The following is a 22,545-nucleotide window of genomic DNA, read 5'->3' on the forward strand; positions in this document are numbered from 1 at the left end:
CCTGGCAACCCCGGGACAGCATGGGCGTTGCCAACCGCCATCTTGTTCCTGGTATCTCCTAAGCCCAAGGGCCACCTTTGTATTCGTCATGGCGGGAACTTTGGGGGCGTTCCCTCCATATGACGTCATCTCGCTACAGTACTTAAGCTGACTGGGCCTATACTTCGACGAGTTAGCAAGGATTTCCCTCATTGCTGAATCCGCTCTGGGTAACCACTCCTCAGGGGCCCTTCCGCGTTCCTGGCTATATGCTCCTCAGAGGGCCTTTCTGTCTTGGACTACTCCTGTCCCGCTCCCTGGGACGGTTTCCTGGAACTACCTTTGTGAGTACTTGACTTCAGACTTCAACAATACCTATCCTACTGAGGAATCCTCTACGGCATACCCCGTGCCTCGAGCCACTATCGTATCCTCTCCAGTAGGAGTTGCTCCAGAATACCCTGCGCTGCAGGGTATTACCACTACCTTCCACAGGATCCTCATCTGGGGTCATGCACCTTAGACTATCTTCTTGTCACCTCCGCAGCATGGACATCTTCGGCATACCCCACTCTGCGGGCCACTACCAGATCTGCACATCTGAGGTATTTACTACAGTTCTGAAGAGACTTCTTGGCATACCCCACTCTGTGGGCCACTACCGGATACTCACATCGGGGATCTTCCCCTCAGCTCAGAACTGTACTTTTTCTTCTACTCCCGCTCAGCGGGCTTGCCGTCCTTTCTATATAATAAAGTCTCTACCATACAGCTGTATCCAAGACCACTGAGATCATGCCTGCCAGCAGTGAGGCTCACAGGGCTCCTCCCTGTGGGCGGAGACACCTCTCACCACGGCCCAGGGTTCACATCCTTACAAAAACATAACATTTGTAACCTGCTTTTGGCACATTTAGGAAAGATGAGCAAGAAATCTCATGAAATAAAACATGAATAAGTGTAGCACTCAACAGTGAATGCTTTCCTCTGCATATGAAGTGGAGACACCCTATGCATCAATAGCTCACTAGAAAAAGGACAAGCGTGAAAGAGAATTACATTATGTAGATTTCAGAACTGACCACATCTCATGATCACCATGTTGTCTGGATTGGACATTTGAAGGTGAGCTGTGAACTCCTAATTCTGATAGTTATGGTAGAATGAGCTGGGGCAGTAAAGAAAAAAATTACATCAAACTACTCATATGAAATAAGTTGGACATTTAAGGGAGGATAGGATAGTGGTAAGGGGCAGACTTGAAACAGACAGTTTGTGGGAGAGCACTAGTAGTTTATCTGATTCAGAATCCAGTTATGAGAAATCCAAATGGGGATAAGGAGAGACCTTGCTATTTTAGAAGGCTAAAACAGGATGATTCATTTTTTTCTTTGACTTTAACCTGGTTTTGTTTATTATAATAAACAATGATAAAATTCCCAGGAAAAATAAAAGAAAAACAGAAAATGAAAGTTTCTATGCATTGGGTGATGGAACAAGTAATGAAAGATAAAAATACCGTTCAATATCTGGATGACTTCTTATTTATTTTTATTTTTATTTTTTATTTATAACTTTACCAATATATACAAAGTATTAAAATACTTAGGAAATGCGTATAAGCCAATGTGGAACAACATTAGGAAACAAAAAATAAAGAAAAGATAAAGATATCTATTGGCTTATTACAAAATTCATAATTCAACCTGTTATACTTCCCAGCACTGCAGCCGGTCCAGCTCACCTCACGCTTCCGTCCACCAGCTCCGGCTCCCCCTCGTTGGCGTCCACGGCCAGCTCCCATCACCTGCGGTGCTCACAGGCATCCTCAGGCCCGTCAGGGCCTTCCAGCTCTCAGTGCTTCTCACACTGAGGCTCGGCATCCTCCATGGCATCGGCCCTGCCCCTAGGCACACGTGCGCGGGCCGAACTTCCCTTTAAAGGGCCCAGTGTGGGAACTCGGTCCACGGTGTCTGGAGATGACATCACATAGCCCTGGTATATAAGGCAAGGTTCTTCCCACATAGCCTCGCCTTCACAATCGGGTTGACACCATTGGTGTGATAGTTTGCCTCCATGTTTCCAGTGTCTCCTGTTCCAGTATCTTCTGTTCCAGCATCTCCAGTCCCAGCATCTCCGTGTTCCTGTATCCTTCCCAGGTAGTACCTATCCGGACTGACCATTCTCTTGCTTGCTGCCTGGAACTGACCACTGCCTGCCTGACCATACTCTTGCCTGCTTCCTGGAACTGACCACTGCCTGTCTGATTACTCTATTGTCTGCCACCTGGAACCGACCCTAGCTTGCCTTGACTTTTCATGGACTGATTCTGGTATTGACCCCTGCTTTGGCTGACCTCTCTTGTACTGATACTCTGGCTCTGATCCTGGCGCTTCACTCGGACGCTCTCTTCTGGCCTCCTGTGACATCTGGGCCAACCTGCTTGGAAACCAACCGCGGCCTCCACTTGGCTAGACCTACAGGTGCAACCTGCCTCACCCAGAGGACCTCCTTGAACTGTTGCCTCCCTGAGGTCTCCGGAGTTTCCAGTTCAGATCTAGCTCATCCATTCTGCATCAGCCGTGCATCCTTGCTCGTGGTGGGCACACCTCTCCGATACCTCTCTGAGAGACCATCTGAGGTCCACCTAAGTCCAGGCGGTCTGGGTACCCAAGGGCTCAACCTGCAGAAACCCCAGACTGTTATTGGTGAAGCTCCAGTTAGCATCTGTCTTTTAGTGTGCTCTGCCTCCTGGTGGCAGGCGCTCTCTGGGTCCGACCAGAGGGCCATACCATTCCTGTACCAGGCCAAGGGTCTACCTCCAGAGCAACACAACCTACCCAGAGAGGTCTGTATATGAGGAGTACAAGGAAATAAAACAAGGAAAAAGCATAATCCTGAATGTGCAGAGCTGTCTAAACATTCAAAGATATTGGAACTTTATGAAAATAGAAAAACTAGGTAGAAAATGAATCAAGAAAGGCTCTCAGCTGCTCCAGGGCAAAACCAACATTAAAAATCACTAGCTTTCTTAATAATACATTTACAAGGGTATATTAATAGGAAAGTGGCCCCTAGAGAAATAGTTTCTTGTCTCATTATCAAAAAGCTCTTTTGACTTTCTTGTGTGATTTTAGAAATATCATGAAATATTTGCACATTGGAGCTATGAAAAGGAGTATTTAAATGATGGAAATGACAAGACATGAATTTGCTAATGTCCTGTTCAACTATAAGTGATACAAGTAAAGTAGGGCGATCGATAATCCCGATACCTGAGGATTCCAAGAAAGTAGTTCAGTTTTGCATACTAAGGAAAGTCCTCCATGATCCATTTGTGTGCGTCTTTCCGCTGAGGTAGTGGGTAGGAAATATGCTTTATTAATCAGAGGAATTTCTGTCTCTGGTATAAGACGTATTTCCCGAAGTTATCTCTTAAGGATAATTAATGAGAGTTCTCCCATAACCCTAGGAAAGTTAGTCAGTCTAAGATTCAATCGCCGATTCCAATTTTCCAGTAATTCCAGCCTCCTGGATAAAGCTTTAACTGGATAAATCTTTAACTGTAGCCACATTTGAATTTTACATTTGTTGGATATCTGTTTCCACTTTGGCTACAAAGGACTGCAAAATATGGATAAAGTCCTCCTGAGCTTTAATTTTAGAGTTCAGGGAGGCAGTAAGCTGATCCATTTTACTGTTGCAGATTTTTACTGCAACTGAGAGCCCAGCTGTTAATTCCACAAAGTGTTCAAAGTGATGACTGCAGATTTAATGGTGCAATATCCTCACCCAATGTAGAGGGGACACAGTCAGAGGAAGGCAGCATAGGAAATCCAATGACTTCTTATTTATGAGACCTCTGGCACCTTGGACATGTTATAATCTGAAGGATACATTTAAGGTGGTATCATTCATTTTTGTCTTTCTATATGCAGTGGATAAAATGGATGACATGTCTCTACAGATCAAGGGTGGGCAACTATTACCCATGGGACAAAACCAACCTGACATTTTGTCTAATGTGGCCCACCTACCTTGATCAAAACATATATCTCCCTTCACTGGGTTCACTACAGGTATCCTATATCATAGAATTATACACAATATACCCGTATTTCCTCATTAAATTATCTAAATTTTATTACAATATTCATTAAAAAAACATACATGACTGTAAATCCAAACAAGTTATCTATTTGATTATGTGCCCCTGTGGTCTATTTTATATAGGCCAAACCAAGAGAAGCATTAAGGTGAGAATATTGGAACATCTTAGTAATATCCGTATAAAGAAGGTAAATGCGCCATTAGTCAATCATTGGCAAAAGAAGGGTCATAAAACAGAGGATTTGCGATTTTGTGTATTGTACCAAATGCTTTTGAAAAGAGGTGGGAATATTTAAAAAATGCTAACACAAAAAGAACAGCGATTTATATATAGTTGGGGAACAGTGGAGCCGGGTGGATTGAATCAGGATATAGAATGGAGTGCATTTATTTAAAAGGGGTATGTAATAGGGATGAAGCTGAATGAGGGATTTAAAAAGTGCTGCAGAGAGGACGTTTGATGACGTGGTTACGTATAGACATTTAAAAAGGGAGGGTAGATTGAGTTTATGCGCAGCCGCAGTGTTTTTCGCCGGTAGAAGGAAAGGTATGTTGGAATAAGCAGTAGAATGTATATGTGAATTTGGGGTGTGACTGAGTTTTGGGAATTTAAGAGTGGGGATGTTGAAGCTTCTTATTGCATTTTCTTTGTGAAATAGTGTATTCTATAGCTCATCAGGCTTAACATTTTCAGGTATACTAAAGACTTTCAACTCTACACAGTCCACAATGTACTTGGCATTATCTTAGAAGAGCTTCTGCATGCCCCAAATGCATTCCCGGGGACACTTTCACTCTCCTTACAAAGAGGGCTGCAGAAAAAATAAGGAGCATGTAGTGCTCATTGGTATCATCGCTCATTAAATATAATGTATCTTTGTTTCGCATTACTTTAATTTTCACATCCATACCATTTATGAGCAGTGTTTCGTGAAAAAACAGATTGCTATGTAAATACCCTAGAAACTCTACTTTATGGCTATAAAAAAAAGCATCATAGAGCCCGAAGTCTCTCACTTCGTGGTTTTTGGTTGTGTCTTTATAAAACAGACCGCTTGTAAACTGTGTTTTGAGAAATCCCTCACCATAATTGAGAAGTAGCTCTATGAGTGCTCTGCATAGAGCCATCAGAGAGCTACTGTTGGCAATATCCAACAGTTTTGTATTAAATAGGTCGTCAGAAGGCAGGCAAAAACCAGAAATTTGTATTAAAAAGCTAGCCAGAAGGTAGAAATAAGCTAGGAGTTGTGTATACCTAAGTAAAAAGGTTGAAAAAGGTCAGTTACTCCCCTTGGAAAGGTGTTAGGGTAGTGTGATTGATTTGATTAGATAACAACATTTGTAATCAGAACAGCATTGAGTCACTCAGGTTAACTAACTGTAGTGTAAATCTCCAAATGGATTATTTTGTACTAATTTACCTTAGAAGCACAAGATATATTGCAAGGGAAGAGCTCAGTAACCCACAATCCAGTGGGAGCACTGAGAGGAGAGGGTCACATTGCTGGTGGCTGAAAAGAATCGGTAAGTACTGCTTGGGGAAATTTTAGAACTTCAAAGTTTGGGGAGAGGTAAACTATTTGGGGCATATTATTCAGTGTGTTTGTGTGTTTGTAATAAATAGCTAGTCAGAGAGCAGGCAAAAACAAAGAGTTTGTATGTTTGTTTTCCCCTCCCACCCACCCACCCCTAGCTTATCCTTTAATTAATAGGCAGGTGACACTTTCTCACAAAAATAAATAAATAAATAAATAAATAAACATCCTTTTAACTTAAATTCTGAAATTCCCTTCTCCTTATCAAGAGTTTAATCTTTCCCTTGTAGGTCACTACCAAATAGATAGTGAATATACTAAATCTTTTAAAGAACCCTAATTGTACACATTCTTACTCCCATATCAATCTAAACTTAATTAGAAATTGAACAAATTTAAGATTAAGGCAGCAGTCCAGAAGCATGAGGGGGGCCTCCCAGTCTTTTGAATCATTTGTCACAAGTATGATTTTTACCCAAGTCTGAGAAGTTGTATGTGTGCACATGGTGCAAAGAGCTCCTGTATCTCAGAGAATGAGTCTGATCTCTGGAGGCTTGAGGGAAAGACCTGGAGGAATTGAGACAGAGAGATATATTGATGAGACCTTCAGGGACATAGTAGATAAGTCCCAACTACAGTCTGGCAGCCCTGGTGCTGCCTTGGAGGGGGAAGATCTCCTGGTTGGAGAGCATCAACCTGTTGTAGCAGGAAATGATCCTGTAGCAAGGACCTGTTTTCCAGGTGGTGCATTGTCCTCTTACACCAAGGATGTGTCTCCCAAGGCTACCCCAGGAGAGAAGAGTTATATCAGCCATCATGGCTAGTGTTCAGTTATTAGGAATGTAGACAGATAGGTGGCTGGTGGGTGTGAGTATCACCTGGTAAAATGCCTACCTGGTATGAAGGTGGCAGACCTCACACATCACCTAGATAGGATTTTAGAGACTACTGGGGAAGAAATGACTGTCGTGGTACATGTGGGCACCAATGATATTGGAAACTTGGACGGATGTTCTGGAAGCCAAATTTAGGCTTTTACATAGAAATCTGAAGTTCAGAACCTCCAGGGTAGTATTCTCTGAAACACTCCTTATTCCATGCACAGGTCCCCTGAGGCAGGCAGAACTCTGGAGTTGCATGGATGCATGGATGAGACAATGGTGCAAGGAAGAGGGATTCAGTTTTGTAAGGAACTAGGGAACCTTTTGGGGAAGGGGGAGTCTTTTCTTAAAGGGATGGGCTCCACGTTAACCAGGGTAGAACCAGGTTGCTGGCACTAACCTTTAAAAAGGAAATAGAACAGCTTTTAATCTAGAACAAAGGGGAAAGTTGAGGTATCTTCAAAGGATGCTAATGAAGCATTAGAGTTAGGGCATCCCAACAGGGAGGTTCCAATAATAAGAAAAATAGTCCATGTGCCTATAATTAAAAATTCACCTGAGCTAAAAGATTCCAATTTATCCCTGTCAATTGAAAAGCAGAATGTTAATACAAACATAAAGCACACTTTGAAAAGTTTGTATGCCAATTCCAGAAATCTAAGAAGTAAGATGGGAGAGTTAAAATGTATAGCAGTGAATGATGACATAGACTTAATTGATATCTCAGAAACATGGTAGAAAGAGGATAAAGAATGGGATAGTGTTATATTTGGGGTGCAAATTATATTGCAATGATTGAGAGAAAAAACTTGGTGGCAGCGTGATGCTTTATGTCTGGGGTGGTATAGAGTTTGACAGGATAAAGATCCTGCAAGAGACTAAATGCACAATCAAATCTTTATGGGTAGAAATCTCTTGTGTTTTGGGGAGGCAGGACATCTACAAAAGATTTCGTAAAATATAGATCCTTCTTTAAAATACGGAAGATATATATGGTTTCATTATCATAATAAAAAAGGACGTTCCTTCTGTGTTTAATTTCAATCACATGGTTAAAGACACCATACACAATCATATTCACTGTCTATGGCAAAGCTTTGGCAAAACGGATTTCAGCCTGCAGATTCCCAGTTTTGATCAAAGAGTAGTGGTCCGTGCACTCCTGGTCAGTTGATAGATCAAAGGCCAGTAAGGTATAACATAACCTTGGCAAAACTCATGACGATCAATCAATAGAGCATTGTCTTTCAAATGTTTACCCGTTACTTGAACCAGGTGCATGTATCCTCTGACACAGCATCCATTCTCGAAATCCAGTTGGAGAGGTTTCCAGGGACTTTCTCACCATCCACATAGAGCGTAGCAAAATTAATATCGTAATGTTTAAAATTGAAGGGGTTTTTAGTGTAATTACTGCTGAAAACATCATTATCCACAAACCCCAATACATTATGTTTGGGTAACTTTCCCAAAAAAGAGATTTCCCTGGTTAGTCACACTAGTACTAGCAGGTATATTAAAGACTTTCAACTCTACACAGTCCACCATTTACTTGGCATTATCTTAGAAGAGCTTCTGCATGCCCCAAATGCACTCCCGGGGACACTTTCACTCTCCTTTCAAAGAGGGCAGCAGAAAAAATAAGGTGTTTGTAGTGCTCATTGGTATCATCGCTCATTAAATAGAATGTATCTTTGTTCCGCATTAGTTTAATTTTCACATCCATACCATTCATGAGCAGTGTTTCGTGAAAAAACATATTGTTATGTAAATACCCTAAAAGCTCTACTTTATGGCTGTAAAAAAAGCATCATAGGGCCCCAAGTCTCTCACTTCCTGGTTTTTGGTTGTGTCTTTATAAAACAGACCGCTTGTAAATTTGTTTTGAGAAATCCCTCACCATAATTGATGCATATAAGTAGCTCTATGAGGGCTCTGCATAGAGCCCTCATAGAGCTACTTATATGCATCAATTATGGTGAGGGATTTCTCAAAACAAGTTTACAAGCGGTCTGTTTTATATGATGATAAGTAGGTCTATGAAGGCTCTGCATAGAGCAACACCAGCCTCTGTCTCATGGTAGGAGCAATGGATGTCCAGCACCATCTTAAAAAGTGGCGCGGGCCATCCATTGCTACTACCATGTGACAGGGGCCAACCAATGGCACCGATAGTCCCTGTCACATGGTAAGGGCAATGGGCCATCGGTGCCATTTTGATTAGTGGCTGCTGACGGCCCGAGAGGGAGAGATCACTCCTGGGACCCCACTGGACCACCAGGGACTTTCAGTAAGTCTTGGGGGGGGGGGGGGGGGGGCAAGTCTTGGGAGGTCAGAAGGATGGGGGATTTCAATTAATTACATTTAAAGGGTTGGGGTGGGTTTGGGATTTTTGTTTTTTTTAATGTGCCCTTTTTACCCCACCAAAAACGATAAGAAAGCCACACGAAATTCTGTGGGTTTTCTTATCATTTCATTGTCCCCCCAAACTGCGACGAAATAGGAAATATTGTCTCTATTTCCTATTTCTTCGCAAATGAATACACATCCCTAGTTATTATAAAAATCTCATCTGTCCATGTTTGTTCATAACCTTTTTCAAATTTCCCTTTATTTTTTGACAGTCTAACATGATCCACCTTTAAAAAAAAAAAGGCTTATCGGGTTCATGTTTGTTGTTATTGCCATAGATTACTTTCCAGAACCACAGAAAGTTGGAGGCTGTTACATTGATGGGGCAGGCCTATATTATTCCATGAAAGCTGTGGTTATAGCTATTCACAAAAGCCTGAAACACACCTTCATATCGCCACATTTTGGATTTTAAAGTCCTGTTAAATCTCTCCACAACTACTGCCTTAACATCGCTGTTGGTCACAAAATGATGAACACCTCAGTATTTTAACCAATTCTTCAAAGAGCTATTTAAAAACTCTTTACACTATGTGTTTGTATTTTATTGGGAACACATCCACCTTTAAATATATTTTCAAATGCCTGGCCACTTCATGACCTGTTTTTGGTTTTAGGCTCACAATCCATGCATATTTTGACAAAACAAATATCACCGTCAAGATGCATTTGTAGCTGCTGTTATAACTGGACAAGGTGCTCAGGTGAAACCAGATCAGCCTGCCATTGTGCACCTTTTAAAATGTGTCCTAGCAGGGGTGCGTAATGAATAAGCATCTTGATCTGTAAGCCATTCAGTTACTTGTTTTCTAGTCACTGTTTCATTATATGCATTAGGAACCTGAAAAAGAGGATTTATTTCAACAAAACTTCCTGCAGTGCCGGGGTCATAATAAATTTTGCCTAATAGCTGTTCATGCATGGTTGGTTTGTATGGCTGTAAACACAGAGGTCTGTTTTTTAAAAGAAAACTTGTTTTATTCACTTTTGCAATCCACTAACCTCCAACAGCCAACATCCTGTTAATTATCCTTTCAGTATACTACAAAGGCTATGCTCACATTTTACTCTGCAAGGATAGGGGTCACTGGGCAAGCCTATCTACAGTAAGGAGAGGAGAGAAGGGGGAGATTCTCCCTGTAACTTTGTACAGAATGAGAGAAAGCTTCCTGCCACGTCACAGCTAGTAACTTTTAAAACAGAGGGGCTAGAAATAAAAAACTGCTTCCAGCTCTGTTATCATTGAAAGTAACAGGGACATTTCTGATGACTTCTAGGGGGTTCATTTTTGGGTGTGTGGTGGGTTTGTGTTGTACTTCTGGTGAAATCATCAAAAATGGCTAGTCCATTAATACTGTTGTTATTAAAAAGTGAGAGGGTATTTTCTGATGTCAGTCTAGGGGGCATATTTTTGGGGGTGTGATTAGGGTTGGACTTCTGGTGATATCATACCAGTGACATCATAGGGAGTTTTGTTTGGGGTGGGGCATGGGAGGGGGCACTCTATTCACTTCTATGGGGTGGGAGGAGTGTGAGCAGGGTTAGGGGGTAGAGTTAGGGGTGAGGGTGGGGCCATCACTAGGGGCATGAGGAGTAGGGTTTTGGGATGGGGTGTAGGCAAGGCTTCACCCCTTCACTTCTATGGGAGTGGGCAGGGAAGGGGTGGGGCTTAGTCTGGAAGTGAACGCTGATTGTCTTATGCCAGTTTCACATTGAGCAACATTGTACCCAATAGACTACTTATGCAGTTTATAATAAAAAATACATAATTGAAATTAACAATAAAAACTAAAACTCTATAAAAATATCAAGATAATGAACAGAAAGGATAGGAAAAACAATAAATCAACAAAAGGCCAGGTGAAAAAATAAGATTTGACTTCCTTAGGAAATATTTATGATTAGAAATACCTCAAAGCTCCTATGGAAAAACCTTCCAGGCCGTTAGGCCATGCTATTGAAAATGATCTGTGATGGGTAGTCTGTAAACATTCCTGCTAAAAAGAAGGAATTTTAAGCAGAGATATATCTGCTGAATATAATGGACATGAAGGAACATATTTAATAAGTTGATCAGCCAAATAAGAGGGGCCATCATCATGGAAAGGTCTATGAAGCAATATTATAATCTTAAAGTTTGCTATGCCACAGAAAACCAGTACAGATTTTTTTTAGTACAGGTATTCTATGATCTCAAGGAGAACAGGACACAATTAGACATACCTCAGCATTTTGAAGCAATTGCAGGGCCCTGGTATAACAATTAAAGACCACCACATATAAGGGGTTACAATAATCAATAGAAACAAGAACAAACAATTGTATAACTCGTGTGAGAATCCATAGCAGGAAGGCAATATTTTCAGGACCACACCATTCTAAGTTTATAAAAGGCAGCTTTAATGGTAGCACTAAGTTGTGGCTGCAATAATAAAGAGGAATCAATTTATACATCAGAGTCTTGATGGTATTATGAAAGACAAGGGGCACACCTTCAAAAGATTGTCCAATAGTTGTTCAGAAATTGGCACCTTATCTCTCCACAGGACTTCCATTTCATCCAAATGTAAATGACGCGGACTGACATTTTACCCAGGTTATGCCTTTTGAACCCTGCACGAAGCTGCTGGAGTGAGATGACTGAACATTAAAGCATTGCTAACTTAACAACTGTTGCACTGACAAATTCTAAATAAAAGTAGTCATGGGCTGTGGTCCTTATACTTACTCTGATGTGCACTGAATTAGTTAACATATTAATCAAATGAATCTATGGCATATTCATTCCAGTATGGCATAGAGTTGCCAGGCACATAGGTAGGGATTGTGAGAGGGGAAGATACAGAATCAAAGGGGGAATTAGTTATAGTGTGTTTATGTTAATCGAAGAAGAAGTGAATCTTATTATTATTATTTTTACTAAGGGAGGGTGACAGTTTCCTCCAATTTCACTGGACGTCCAGCTTAATCAGAACACGGCTGGGATCGAGCACTTTCATTTACAACTATGAAGAAAGGCTAAAAAGGTTAGGAACCTTCAGCTTGGAGAAGAGACAGCTGAGGGAAGATATGATAAATGTCTATAAAATAATGAGTGGAAATGGAATGAGTAAATGTGAATCAGTTCTTTACTCTTGAAAAGTACAAAGACCAGGAAACACACAATGAAGTTACTAGGTAATACAACCAATACGAGAAATATTATTTTTACTCAACACATAATTAAGCTCTGGAATTCATTGCCAGAGGATTTGGCAAAAGCTATTAGTGTAGCTGCATTACAAAAGGTTTGGACAAGTTCCTGAAGGAAAAGTCCATTAACCTTTCAATTCGGGCTTTGTTTTTGACCCACCACGGGAGTTATTGTGCACTAACCCGAAACCAAATTTTTTCCGAAAGCTCAGAAAAATTTCATTCGGGTTTCGGGGTCCCCGAACCAGGATGAATTAGGCAATTTCATTGAAGTTACCTAATTCCTCCTGAACGATAGCACATCCCTATTAACCATTATTAAGGTAGAGTTGCAGAAATCCACTGCTTATTCTTGGTATTGGTAGCTTGGAATTTATCTATCCCTTGGGATCCTGCATGTATTTCTGACCTTGCTTGGCAACCATTGAAAAAAGGATATTGGGCTTGATGGACCTTTGATCTGATCTAGTATGGCAAGTCTTATTTTCTTATGTTCTTGACTACTCTGATATGTTTTGCCCTAGTTTATATTTTCTCTCAACTCACCTTGTTCAGTCAGCACAGCAACAGTGTTTAGTCAGGGGCCATACACATGAGCTCTTTTTGTGCCCTTCATCTGGCTAATAGATGTCACAATTGCTCAATGACTGGGACTCCCTCTCCTAAAGGGGCTATGAATGCCACCTCTGCATCCCCAGCCCTTGCCAACTCATGGAGTGGAGGATCTGACCCAGGAATCAAACCCAGGTATCTCATAATAGCCACAACAAACTCCAGTACCACCACTGAGCCCCAGGCCAGCCCCATAGGTTTTTAAGTACAAAGCAAAAAACAAGTAGAGCATTTCTGTTCACAAGATAGGGTACAAAAACCATCACCCATGTTTTCCAAATAAAAGATGCCTTTATTTATGAACTTAAAGTTAAAAAGCATAGGTAGAAGAGAGAAGTAAGGAAAAAGAACATTATTTGGGAAGGAGGTAACGGAAAAGGTTACTTTGCAAGAAAACTTTTCATATAGTTCATTCAGTTTATTCAACAGAAAAAATAACCTTGTCCCTATGAATCCATTATTTCCTTCTTTCTACTCTCCTCCTTCTGACCTGAAATACCATCAGCCTATAAGCCAGTTTTCTGCCTCAGGATTTTCCCATTTCCTAGGTTTAAAACAGTAAACCATGCAATTTTTGTCTCTCTTCTAAGTTTTCCTGCAGATTATTTCTTCTTCTTGCAGGTTCTTTGGTCGCTAATCAACCCTCCAATTCAGAGTCAATTTTGAACCAAGTTGACATAATGCAGACAATTAGAAAGAACTGTGCAGCCTCCAGGCTACAGTATGTTCTGTGGAGTACTGTGCATTAACATTTCAATACAACTCTGGTTGATTAGACTTTTTCAGGTTAGATTAGACAATTGTTACCTTTCAGAGTGCAAACATAGAGGTCGATATTCAGTTGAGGGCAGCCTGGATAAGTTATGTGGTTAAACTTCTCCAAATAACTTGGATGGGACATTTAACAGCATGGCTGCACCATGGAACATACTCAGATAAATCAAAGTTATCCGGATAAGTTTATCCTGATAATTTGAGAACTGCTCTGTGGCATGACCAGAATTATCTGGATAACTTAGCCAGATAACACTGAATATCAGCATTACCCCGTTAAATTATCTGGATAAATCAGCTCTGTTCCAGAATATGATCAATTTATCTGGCTAAGTTTTTATCTGGACAAAATATTTGGCCAGTTAAGTTGGGGGTGGTCAGTGAGGCAGGAAATTTAAAACCCATAGTTTGTCCAGCTAAATTTCAGACTTAGCCAAATGAATCATCTGAATATGGATCTCATGGCTTCTGAAGTCTGTAATCCAGGATTATACTCTCCTGCCTGCCATGTGATCACCTCTTAGGACAATGATTTCCTACTGCAGCTATCTAGTTTAGTCAATGTTTCTATTTGCAGAAAAAGATGAGTATGCATTTTTGCTTTGTTTCAATTTTTAGTTAAAATACATTAGATGCTGTCCTTAATTTGAAAGCCTTGTCTATTTATCAACCAGTTTATACTTTCATACTTCAGTGCTCTGCAATACATTTGATATTGCTTAGTATTTTGTCACACACATTGCAGAGACACATGCTGAGCAAACCCAGCTTTTAACAATGACCAATTAACACTGTAACACCCTCTTTCTCACCTACTGATCAATTCCAAAGGACCAGTTGCATCCTGTTTAGGCACAGAGAATGGCAATTAACAAAGCAGATGGAGAAGCCACTGATTTGCATGGCAGTGAACTGGTTCAGAGTTTAACATTTCTGCTAACTGGAAATCCAAATTAAAGACTGCTGTTAATTCAGTATCCTTTTCAGTACGTGATCTCCACCCACCTTTCACAATCATTTTGATCTTTAATAAGTAGGGTCCTATATTTATTATTTATTACAGAAACAAAGAAGGAGAATGCATTTACTATAAAGATAATTACAATGTCCCATGCACTTCACACAGTAAATAGATGATAAAGATATCTTCACTGCTAACCAACAGCATCTTTCAATATATCTAGTGAAACAAGCTTTTTAAATATATTCATATTAAAACATTTGTGATCATAAATTCTTGTTCAGTTATGCAAATAAAAATAAACCCATTGATCGCAATTGGGAATGCTAATGGCATCTTTCTAATGGCAAACTGTACAAAAGATAAACACAATTGAATTGGGCAGCTTAACCATTTCCAACTGGGAAAGATGAAACAAAATTTAATTGTAAATTCAAAACTTATGAATTATTGCAAACAACTGCGAAAAAAGAAACTATGTGACCTTGAAAGTTTGTTGATATTATTTTTAGATAATTCTTACTTTGATTCAATAAAAAGTATCACAACCTGCAAATAATTTAATCAATTATGGACAAATCGTTAACAAATTCATAACTTTGTATTTAAAAAGCTGCAGGAAAAAATAAATGGGGCTCTCATAAATGATATTAGTGGAGAACTGTGAATTGATTAATTAATTTGTGAAGCATTTCTCTATGGGAAAGTTAATCAACTTGCTTAAACTCATTTATCACAAAAAAATATGCTATTGATGCACACTGTGAACGTTGTCATGATGTGTCAGGTATATGAATTGCATAGGAAAGCACAGTAGTTTGGGATTAGGTTAACTATTTTAGATGTATTTAAATCTGCCTGACACAGTTAAACTTACGTATTCCAATGTATATTTACTCTCTTACTTTGCACTTAAATCTAAATCTAAATAATATTTTAGATAATGATATAGTTTAGCTTCTGCAATTTTCCTTGTGACCTTGGGCAATTCAGTTCATCCTCCATTGCCTGAGGTGCAAACTTAAAGGTGAATTTTCAAAAGGATTTTGCATACAAATATAGCATATGTGTGTGCAAGTAGCATGTATGTGCATATAAGCTATTTTATAAACATAGAAACAATTAATGTATTTTTGGTTTTGCATGTATATCTTACTGGGGAAAAATGGAAATCTAGGGTCTTCCAGAGAGTGGTTCAAAAGTATGTGTGGTAGTTGCTCTTTTGTATGAAATATACATGTTCACATTATTAATCTTCTTTTGTATACTTCAACACCTGCTAATTGACTCATGCAAGTGAAATCAGACTTGACTGTTGTCTGCAGTTTTTGGGTGAGAGGTCTGGGAGAACTGATGGTGGTTCAGGGTAAAGTGCTAGATAGTATACGTAAACTGGAGAAGGACTGAGTGAACTGGCAAAGGTACCTACAAAATGGTAATTCCAAGTACGCAAGTATGCATTTTCAAAACAATATATGCACATACTTTAAACATATCTGCCTCCACATTTAATTCCATTATTTATTCTCACAGTGTCATGATTATTTCATATATATATATAATATCCGTGCATAAAAAGAGTAGAGAAAATATGAGTTTTCTTGCTTTGGAAATATAAGCATATACTGAAACATACACATGTGGTTTTTGGAGCAGAGTTACACAGTACTTTATAAACTGTGTGGCTCTTGTCATATAGTTTATAAAATACTAATATTAATCTCCATTGCCCACTTATGAATGCAAATGCTGTACCATGCATAGGTTTGAAAGTTAGGCGCTAAGGCCTAGATTCATCAATAATGCATAGGTTATAAAAAAAAAGGGGTGTGTTTATGGAAACTGGTAAGTTATTGCACCATGTAGTAATTTACCTTTGCATAGGTATTATTGCATGCTGTGATAACATAGTACTTCATACAGGGGTAGATTTTTAAAAAAAGTGCGATCGCTTACTTTTGTTCGCGCAGCAGGCGCAAACAAAAGTATGCAGGATTTTATAAGATACGCGCATAGCCGCGCGTATCTTATAAAATCCTGGATTGGCACGCGCAAGGCTGCCGATTTTGGGCAGCCTGCGCATGCCGAGCCGCGCAGCCTGCCTCCGTTCCCTCCGAGGCCGCTCCGAAATCAGAGCACCTCGGAGGGAACTTCCTTTCGCCCTCCCCTCCCCTCACCTTCCCCTCCCTTCCCCTACCTAACCCACCCCCCGGCCCTATCTAAACCCCCCCTTACCTTTGTCCCTAGATTTACGCCTGCGAGAAGCAGACGTAAATCTACGCGCGCCAGCAGACTGCTGGCGCACCGTCTTCCGACTCAGGGGCTGGTCCGGAGGCCTGGACCACACCCCCGGGCCGGCGCCACGCCCCCGGTCCCGCCCCGAAACACCGCATCCTGCCCCCGAAACGCCGAGTCATCCGGCCCCGCCCCCGACATGCCCCCGACACGCCTGGCAGTCTATGCAAAATAGGCGCGCCGGCGCGCGAGGGCCCTGCTCACGTAAATCCGCCCGGATTTACGCGAGCAGGGCTATTAAAATCCGCCCGATAGTGTAGTAAATGTAGTGCATACTGCAAGAATCCCTATTTTGAGAGAGAGAGATGTCCTATCTATAAGGCCCTCATACTAAGTTATATATCTCTATAGGAGGGCCACCTGATAAGTTGAGGTGAGGTGTTAGTAGTGATTATAGGGTTTAGGGGCCATTTTCACATATAGAATGAGATGTACGAACAGCACAGTATACCTTGGTGAAGATTTGGCATCATTTGGAGTGAGGAAAGTCTCAAAATGATGACATTTCATGCTATGTTCTCTCAACCTTGCTTGGTGGACTCTATAATAAGGTAGCATCAAGCTAGGGTGAGAAAGCAAGGTACAAAATTTCATCTTTTTGTGACTTTCCTCACTCCAAATGACGTCAAATCTTCACCAAGGTGTACTGTGTTGTTCGTATATCTCACACTGCATTAAAAAATGGTCCCTAAACCCTATATCACCACTAACACCTCACCTCAACCTATAGGTGGCTCTCCTATAGAGATATACATAGGTGCACAGAACAAATCCCTCTCCCTCATTATGGCCATATTGCACAGCTTAAAGCTAGGGAAAAAGGTGTAGTTATTTCCAGCATTAAAAAGATGCAATATGACTTCTAATTTTACTAATTTCTGCCCATTATTCTTCCCCAAAAATTTGCTTTCGCACTGTGCAGAACAGTATTTTTTGCATGCAATAATTTATTATCGCATACAAAAACGTCATAACGCACTTTCATGCATGACCAACTTAGTGTGTAACCCTTCTGCATCTGGGAAATACCTACTATACCTGAAAGTTATTCACCTTGACCTGACAATGAAGAAGCATGAGTTAAATCCCAAAGTAAATAAATAAATAAATATTACACTCAACGCACAATAAATCTCTGGAATTTGTTGACAGAGGATGTGGTTAGTGCAGTTAGGGGCGGATTTTAAAAGGGCCGCGCGCGTAAATCCGGAAGGATTTACGCGTGCAGGGCCCTCGCGCTCCGGCGCGCCTATTTTGCATAGGCCGCCGGCGCGCGTAAAGCCCCGGAACGCGCGTAAGTCCCGGGGCTTTCGAAAAGGGGCGGGAGGGGGCGTGTCTGGGGGCGTCCCCGAAATGATGCGGTGTTTCGGGGGCGTGCCGCAGCATTTTGGGGGCGGGCCCGGGGGCATGGTGCCAGCCAGGGGGCATGGTCAAGGCCTCCGGACCAGCCCCCGGGACCGGAGGACGGAGCGGGGCTGCCGGCGACGAGCGCAAAGTTACGCCTGCTTTCAGCAGGCGTAACTTTGCCGACAAAGATAGGGGGGGGGGGGGTTAGAGAGGGCCGGGGGGGGGGGTTAGGTAGGGGAAGGGAGGGGAAGGTGGGGGAGGGCAAAGAAAAGTTCCCTCCGAGGTCGCTCCGAAATCGGAGCGGCCTCGGAGGGAACAGGCAGGCCGCGCTGGGCTCGGCGCGCGCAGGTTGCACAAATGTGCACCCCCTTGCGCGCGCCGACCCCGGATTTTATAAGATACGCACGGCTACGCGTACTTTTGTTCTGCTGCGTGAACAAAAGTACGCGCTCGCGCAAGTATTTAAAATCTGCCCCTTATTGTAGCTGGGTTCAAAAAAGGTTTGGATAAGTTCTTGGAGAAGTCCATTAATGGCTATTAATCAAGTTTACTTAGGGAATAGCCACTGCTATTAATTGCGTCAGAAGCATGGGATCTTCTTAGTGTTTGGGTAATTGCCAGGTTCTTGTGGCCTGGTTTGGCCTCTGTTGGAAACAGGATGCTGGGCTTGATGGACCCTTGGTCTGACCCAGCATGGCAATTTCTTATGTTCTTATGTACATATTATCTTCTTATGTACATATTGTATTCTTATGTACATATTGTAGAAAACTGAGAACAATATTCAGAAAAGCAGAGAACAAATAGCTTATCCAGCTAAAGTTAGCTCAGGCCAGGAAATACAGGTGTGCAACCTGCACCTGGCAGCACACTGGGGAACAACAGATGCAGAAGTGAGGATGGGACCCATTAAAGAAAGGAGAGATCTATGCAGTTATCAGCAGATCTTATCCCATTCCAGTGGCAGCCAAAAAAAGAAGAGAGAGGTCCAGGAGGCTGCTGTGGTACCCCATCTGAATGGCAGCCAAAGAAAGAAGACAAGCCTGGGAGTCTGCCAGTGGACCCCATCCCACCAGTGGCTGAAGAAAAGAGAAGCCCGCATGACAGGATCCCACTGAGAGCAGAAGATGAAGCCCATTCTGCTGCTCATCTCTGTGTCAGTTCTGAATTATTAAAAACGTGCAGGCTAAAACTGGATCAGCATAGAGGAAGTGGTATCCCAGTGAATTTTTAATACTGCACAGCCAGCACAGAGGACAAACAACACAATGGCTCCTACAGTGGTAGATTGGCTTCTCCCCTAAATAGATACATGGTGGCAGCAGTAGAGAAGTAAGAGAGGCTCAAGGGCTGCCAGCAAAAGAGTGACTCTGCCTGCCTAAGAGATAGGGGAGGGGAACTTACCTTGGTTTTGTGTGTGTGTGTGTGTGTGTTTGTGTGTTTGCATGCGTAAATGGCAGCCTGCCTGGGTTTTGTTTTGTGTGTGTATGTATTCTGTATGTGTGTGTGTGTGTGTGTAATTGGGACCCTGCCTAGGTTAAACATATGTATGTGTATGTGTGTATGTGTGTGTGTGTGTGTGTGTGTGAGAATGGAAGCTTGCCTTGCTTCTGTGTATATTTGTGTTTGTTGTGTATGAATGGGAGAGTGCCTGGGTTATGTCTATGCTTGTGTGTGTGCATGTGTGAATGTGAGCCTGCAAGGGTAAGTGTGTGTGTTTTGTGTGAATGGGATCCTGCCTAGGTTGTGTGTGTGTGTGTGTGTGTGTGTGTGTGTGTGTGGGTGGGTGTGTGTGTGTAGAAAATTTGTGCCAACCCACTAATTCAAGACAAAGTTAGGGTGACTGGAAATGAAAAGTTTTCATACATGGAGAGTGGGGGATTTTTTTTATTAGTTTTAATTATTGGGTGTCTGATGTGTCTACCGATTTGAAATATTTTATTAGTGTTTGGGAAAATGTTAAAACTATTTGTATGAACTCTTAATTATTGATGTTATTGTATTTATCAGCTCATTGGAAATATTTGTTGTATTAGTATGGTTTACTAGTATGTTTGATTTATATTTCTTGATTTTATTGGTTGATGATTAATGTTTTTCCATTACTACACTGTATTCAGAGTCCAGCTTTTTGCAGTTTCCAATTTGATTTCTATCTGCATATTTCTATTTATTATCTCTTTTTTCTGTATTTGGTGAGAGCCTGTCTGCATTCTGCATTTGAAACTGAGGTGGGGTATTGTGCTAATATAACCCTCTCTTGGTTTCTGTATACCTAATTGAAGAGACACAGCAATTCCCAGGACCACACTCTCTATCCCAGAGCATCTCTCTCTCTCTCTCTCTCTCTCTCTCTCTCTCTTCACATTATCATCAATGTGGTTAACTACTGGGAGGCCGGTGTCCAACCCAGCAGGGAGGAGGATGAACGCCTCTGGGACCCATTGTTACAGTGGTGGGTATCCCAAACAGACTCTCATTACCAATATTACACTGTGTACTTACTGGTTCAGTTCTCTCTTTAGTCAATCTCCCAAGGATGGACTTAAAAAACAGACAGAGAGGTGTTCAAAATAAAAAGGGGTTACTAAGTTTAAAGAAAAGCATCCATGTGAGTATTGCATAGATGCATCATCATGCAAAATAAAAGTATTACTCCTAAAATAACTGTCTCCTTATCCTTCTTCTAACTGTTAAAAAAAAAAAAAGGACAGACAGTGTCCTTCTCCTAACTTTAAAAAAAAAGGACAAAACTGCTCCTCAGAAATGGAAAAAATACCAACAACATCTGGGCCAAAAACTCTCTTCTTCAGCACTGCACATCTCCTTGATTCTAAAAGAGGGAATAAAATCCCCCCAAAACTCCTACCCTGATGGGAGTTTCCTTTCAATGCTGGAACACTCTAAAGATTTGGCCACTGTCTCATCCAAAAACTTCTCCTTCTTTCTCTTCTGCTTCAGAAAAACTCCTTTTGATCAGGAGGATATAAAAAATAGAATTCTCCTGGTAGATATTGATAACCCCTTTAGTAAGCTGAGAGCCCACTGGGATCTCCAACTCATAAAAATCTCCAAGCCTCCAAAACCTCAAAGAAGATAGAAACTAAGTTCAACATCATTAGCAACTCCAACGCAACTCAAACCAAAGAACAAACCCAAGCTGAGCATGCTCAACCCCCAGAATATATAGGGGAACAATGATCAATCCCCCAAAGCAGGGAGGGAATGACCATCACCTGGGGAGGACCTAAACGATGCTAAAATATCTGCCAGTGATGGAAGAGAAAAATATGCTTTGTGATTGTGCAAAGCCACCAAAACATTCTCTGCAAAACAATTGAAAAAAAGATGGATCAGCACACTGAGTCAGATTTTTTCAATCCTTTCTCTACTCTGATAGTCACAATAATACATATCACAATTCACATTGGAAAAATGCAGATACACTTTTAGTAATTACCCACTTGGGGGAGCTCTTACTCAAGTACACCATAATTAGCATAATCCTTAAAATAGAAGCATTGTATTTGCCAGCAATACTGCTGGCAAATACAATACAGTGGAAATAGCACCACCTTTTCCTGCGGCACTATAGGTGCAAAAGTGTACTGTCGGCCATGACCATGATGGTCGAAAATGTACCACCATGATGCAGCTGGCTGCACACTATTGTCCCCTTCCCCCTTTTTTTTTTGCGGGTCATCATTCCACTGTATTCATCGTGGATTGATTAATCCCCTTATAAGTCTGGTCAGGCCAAAGAGCTGTCCTAAAATTAGCCAGCTATAGTTAGCTGGCTTAAGGGGGTCATTTTCAAAAGAGATCGCACGAGATACCTAGATCAGGGCGGGTTCTGGGCGGCATCCGCATCAGAAGGAGAGGAGTCGGGGTGGCACCAGGGTGAACGTCACGAAGACGTCGCTGATGGCGAAAAGGTAAGGGTCCTTTTCACCACCAGTTTCACGTCCAATAGCACCACCTTTTACGATGGCGCTATTGGGTGCAAAAGCCGGCAGCGATCATACCGTGGAGGTGCGATCGCTGCTGGCTTTTTCAGGCCCGCCCCCCACTTCTCCACCCCGCCCTCCATTACCGCCGGATTTTCTAAGGCCTGCGATACTTTAGAAAAATGCGATAATGAGGGGCGGGGGGCCGAAACAAGGGGGCAGTCCTGCGCTAGCCGGCAGCGATCGCACTCCGTGGTGCGATCACTGCTGGGATCGCGCCTAATAACTCCACCATAGACGGTGTAGTTATTGGGCACGAAATAGGCAGCGAAAAGGCCCTTACCTTTTCGCTGTCCACGTCATCGTCGCAGAATCGGCCCCAGTGACGCCCCGACTCCTCCTCTTCCGGGGCCGACTCCACCCCGATGTAGGTAGCGCAGGCGTGCGCTACCTTCACTAGCTATCGCAGCCTTGGAAAATAAGTTCCTAAGTTTGATAGC

This window comes from Rhinatrema bivittatum, chromosome 1 (genome assembly GCF_901001135.1).
Source record: "Rhinatrema bivittatum chromosome 1, aRhiBiv1.1, whole genome shotgun sequence".
NCBI lineage: Eukaryota > Metazoa > Chordata > Amphibia > Gymnophiona > Rhinatrematidae > Rhinatrema > Rhinatrema bivittatum.